Below are 5,742 nucleotides of genomic sequence, written 5' to 3' on the forward strand. Positions count from 1 at the left end.
AGTTGTCAATACAAAATTTGAGGTCTCCAACTCTTGCAGTTTCTGAGACTTTTAATACTTTTAGCTCTAATAGTTTCTAAAATGTTCACTTTTATGTTAATTTTAAGATTCTACCTCTAATAGTTTCCCAGATAAGCGAATTTTTTATTTAATTCATATGGATGTACCACGGCCCCTATTGCTAGTCCGCCAATTTTTCTCCAAAATGTTCACATAGATGTTAAAGTGCTTCGTGCATAGATGTTAAAGTGCATCGTGCATATGGGAGTTATGTATATTCTCAGATATATTAATTTATGATTTTCTTTATATGGGAGGGGCCACGCCCACAATAGCTAGTTGTCCATACAAAATTTGAGGACTCTAGCTGTTGCAGTTTATGAGATACGTGATTTAAAATACTTATTATGTATGTGGGCGTGGCATTTTGAACACATGAAATTTTAAAATAGAAAGTAGACTATAGTTCCCCCAAAATGTTCACATAGACGTTAATGTGCTTCGTGCAAAATTTTAAAACACTACACTATCAAAGGACAGAATATTTTGTTCACAATAACAGAACTAAAAATAACTTAAAATAATTTATTCCTAATTTATTACTATGTACTATTTTTTGTTGTTCTTTTTTATAGTTTCTTTTTAGGCAGGTTTTGTTATGCTTTTCCTTTAGCAAATAAATACGTTTTCAAAATTGTTATTTCTTTTACTTGCAGTTTAGTTTTAGGAGCAAAATCTTCTCCTCTTCTTATCGGATGTAGTTAATATAAGTACAAGAATAACTTTAATAAAATATGTAGGCATAAGACTTACCTGGCTATTTGATATATTGCTCTTCCATCACCAGTTCTGAGAATAGCCAGCTGTACGAAAAAAAAATTTTTTTTTAATATTTTCTTTGAAACATCTACAACAACTTATTTTACTTGGATTCTCTTGAACAACACTTTCGTTTTATTTTGTATCTTATTGTTAATACACAAAAACTAGTTATTTATGCACTAGAATAATTCACTAGCACTTCACTTTTGGGTTTGATGGTTGTCTTTTCAGTTTAATTACTTGTCTTTTGATAATATTTCTCAGATTGTTTATGACTATTTATAAGATTAAAATTAGCTTTTTGTAAAATTAAAAATTTTCTTGAAATTAACTTAGCTTACACTTGCCCTTTTCTACACCTATATATACATACATATATGTATATATATATATATATATATATATGTATATATATATATATATATATATATATATATATATATATACAGCTTATTTACTGACAATATTTTGCTGGTATTATTTCCCGCCGAGACTTATTTATTTTTATACCCTACACCACTTTAGTGGGGAGGGTATATTGGATTTGTGCTGATGTTTGTAACATATAAAAATATTCGTCCTAGACCCACCTTAAAGTATATCAATCGGCTTAGAATCGTTTTCTGAATCGATTAAGCTATGTCCGTCCGTCCGTCCGTCCGTCCGTCCGTCTGGCTGGCTGGCTGTCCATGTAAACCTTGTGCGCAAGCTACAGGTCGCAATTTTCAAGATAATTGGATGAAATTTGGCACGCACGTTTTATTTGACCCAAGGACGAAGCCTATTGAAAATGGTTAAAATCGGTCCATTATTTCACCTAGCCCCCATAGAACAGAACCCCCCGAAAAGGGCTTCTGAGCTCATAATTATGTTAAATATACATATATATCGATAAAATACGGCACAACTAAGTTTTATAGAAGTCTTGATAACCCTGCCAAATTTCATAAAGATCGGGCCCCAGTTGACCCTAGCTCCCATACAAAGTCCCCTTCAGAAAATTACTTGAATGTCCCAAATTAACTTATAAACACAAATATCGCGATGAAATTCAGCACAATTAAATATTATGTAAATATAAATATATTCACAAAATTTTATCGGGCTTGGTCCATATTTGCCCCTAGCCCCCATATAAAGCCTCTTTCAGAAAATTGGTTTTTCATCCATAAATTGCTTAAATGTATCGGAACAAGGGAATATTGGAGATAAATGTGATATTATGAAAAATAAATCACATTTAATATTCATAACTGGTGTAGGGTATCATATGGTCGGCCACGCCCGACTATACTTTCTTACTTGTTATATATATATATATATATATATATATATATATATATATATAGTGCATAAATAACTAGTTTTTGTGTATTAACAATAAGATACAAAACAAGTAAGAAATTATAGTCGGGCGTGGGTGACCATATGATACCCTACACCAGTTATGAATATTAAATGTGATTTATTTTTCATAATAAAGCATTTATCTTCAATATTCCCTTGTTCCGATACATTTAAGCAATTTATGGATGAAAAACAAATTTTCTGAAAGAGGCTTTATATGGGGGCTAGGGGCAAATATGGACCAAGCCCGATAAAATTTTGTGAATATATTTATATTGACATAATATTTTATTGTGCTGAATTTCATCGCGATATTTGGGTTTATAAGCTAATTTGGGACATTCAAGTAATTTTCTGAAGGGGACTTTGTATGGGAGCTAGGGTCAAATGTGGCCCGATCTTTATGAAATTTGGCAGGTTCATCAAGACTTCTATAAAACTTAGTTATGCCGTATTTTATCGATATATCTGTATATTTAACATAATTATGAGCTCAGAAGCCCTTTTCGGGGGGTTCTGTTGTATGGGGGCTTGGTGAAATAATGGACTGATTTTAACCATTTTCAATAGGCTTCGTCCTTAGGTCAAATAAAACGTGCGTGCCAAATTTCATCCAATTATCTTGAAAATTGCGACCTGTACCTTGCGCACAAGGTTTACATGGACAGCCAGCCAGCCAGACGGACGGACGGACGGACATAGCTTAATCGACTCAGAAAACGATTCTAAGCCGATTGGTATACTTTAAGGTGGGTCTAGGACGAATATTTTGGTATGTTACAAACATCAGCACAAATCCAATATACCCTCCCCACTAAAGTGGTGTAGGGTATAATAAAACGAAAGAGAATACAAGTAAAATAAGTTGTTGTAGATGTTTCAAAGAAAATATTTAAAAAAAATTTTTTTTTCCTACAGCTGTTCTGTTCTGTTTAGTTCTGTTATTGTGAACAAAATATTCTGTCCTTTGATAGTGTAGTGTTTTAAAATTTTGCACGAAGCACATTAACGTCTATGTGAACATTTTGAGGGAACTATAGTCTACTTTTTATTTTAAAATTTCATGTGTTCAAAATGCCACGCCTACATACATAATAAGTATTTTAAATCACATATCTCATAAACTGCAACAGCTAGAGTCCTCAAATTTTGTATGGACAACTTTGACATCCACATGAACATATGGGGACAATATGGGCGGACTAGCTATTGTGAGCGTGGCTCCTCCCATATAAAGAAAATCTTAAATTAGTATATCTGAGAATATACATAACTCCCATATGCACGATTAGAGGTAGAATCGTAAAATTAACATAAAAGTGAACATTTTAGAAACTATTAGAGCTCAAAGTATTAAAAGTCGCATATCTCAGAAACTGCAAGAGTTGGAGTCCTCAAATTTTGTATTGACAACTTTGACATCCATAAGAATATTTTTGGGTAAAATGGGCGGAATGGTTATAGTGGGCGTGGCACCTTTCATATGAAGATAATTTAAATCATATGACATTTTGGAGAAAATGGACGGATTTTTATTAGCGGGTGTTAGTGTTAAAGTTATTTAAAAAAAAATGGCACGAAAGATCTTTTCTGTTCAATTCAGTTTATTGGAATGAGTATTTATTACAATATTTATAATGTAGTTAAAATTTACAACGGTATTCAATTTAACAACAGGGTGTACATAAAATATATAATACAATGTTTACTTGGTTTACACAAGAAAGGAAATTATTAATGTTTACAAAGTAAAGTGAATGTTAATACTCCAACACTCCTCCTCATTCACTTTAAGTTGCATTTATTACAAAAATAAATATGTTTGATTGGTGACAACGGCTTTGTTAAAATGTCAGCTATCATCTCCTCCGTTGGACAGTAGCTTGAAGTTATTATACCTTTCTTTACCAGATCTTTTATCATTTTATATTTTGTGTCCATGTGTTTTGTCTTAAAAGAAAATTTGTCTTCATTTAAAAGACGTAGACAGCTTTGATTATCATTGAAAATGTTTGTTGTTTCATTTATAGGTTGGTGTAAATCTGCTAAGATTTGCCTTATCCATTTTGCTTCTTTAGCAGCTTCTGATAACGAAATGTATTCCGCCTCGCATGTTGAAGTGGCAACGAGAGTCTGTTTTTGACAAGACCAAGCAATTGTACCGCCATTGTAGAAAAATATTCGTCCGCTATTCGACTTTCTTTCAATTCTATCGTCTGCCCAGCTGGCATCAGCGTAACCAATTAATTCTTTATTTCCATTCCGGTTGCTTAGAAGCAGCTTTAGGTTTGCAGTAGTTTTTAAATATTTTAATATACACTTACATTGGTTCCAGTCTTCATTTGTGGGGTGTGAAACCTTTTGTGCTAAAATGCTTATAGCTGCTGAGACATCTGGTCTGGAATTAACTGAAATATATAGGATATGACCAACAAGTTTACGATACATATTATTGTTTTCAAGAAGTTTTGTTTCTCCTCCTTTTCCGTAACTTAGATCCATTGGTGTTTTAGTTGGTTTTGATTCTTCTAGTCCAAATTCTTTGGCAGTTTTATTAATATAAGTAGATTGGCAAAGCTGAAAATTACCATCTTTATCTTTTGATATTTCAATACCTAAATAATGTTTTAATTCACCTAGGTTCTCTATAGCAAAACTGCTTGATAGTTTGTTTTCAATATATGCTATCTGATCCTTAGTTGAACAGGCTAATATAAGATCGTCTACATAAACAATTATGTAACATACCTTTTCATATATATTACCATAATATAAACATGGATCATTCAGGCTCTGTTTAAATTCAGCTCTTAAAAGGTTTTCATGTAGACTATTATTCCACGATCTCGCCGACTGCTTCAAACCGTAAATACTCTTCTTTAACAAACATACAATGTTTTCATTTCCCTGTTGGAAACCTTGGGGTTGCTTCATAAAAATAGTTTCTGACAAATTACCATTTAAAAACGCTGTTTTAGCATCAATATGATTGACAATAATATTATTTGTTCCTGCAATTGACAACAAAATTCTGAACGTTATATGAGATACCACTGGGGCAAAAACCTCATCGTAATCGATGCCATATTTTTGTGAGAAACCTTGCGCAACAAGGCGAGCTTTGAAACGACATATATCACCGGCAGCATTTCGTTTAATTTTATAAACCCATTTGCTCCCAATAGGCGATGCTTTCTCAGGCAAATTAACAAGCTCCCATGTTTGATTATTCTTCATCGATTCCATCTCATCCTGCATAGCAGCTAACCACTGCTGCTTTTCATCACTATTGATAGCCTCCTGATAAGATTTGGGTTCTTTAAACTCTCTTGTTAACCAGATTTCATTTATTAATCTTCTAGGCTCTTTACCTTTATTCTCTCTGCTAGAAACTCTTACGGTAGGTGTTTGTGTCTCCAAATGTTCTTCAGAATTCTGCTCGCTAGTATTAATATTTTCATCGGCAGCCACAGCTTCATTATTGATTGTTATATCATTCATCTTAATTGATGTGGAATTCTCCTCCTCAATCAATAATGGATCAAAAATACGATCAGTTTGTTTACGAAAATC

The sequence above is a fragment of the Lucilia sericata genome, unplaced genomic scaffold (assembly GCF_015586225.1).
Source record: "Lucilia sericata isolate MDLA Ls3-8-SP2 unplaced genomic scaffold, ASM1558622v1 Contig000276F_arrow, whole genome shotgun sequence".
In the NCBI taxonomy this organism is placed as follows: domain Eukaryota; kingdom Metazoa; phylum Arthropoda; class Insecta; order Diptera; family Calliphoridae; genus Lucilia; species Lucilia sericata.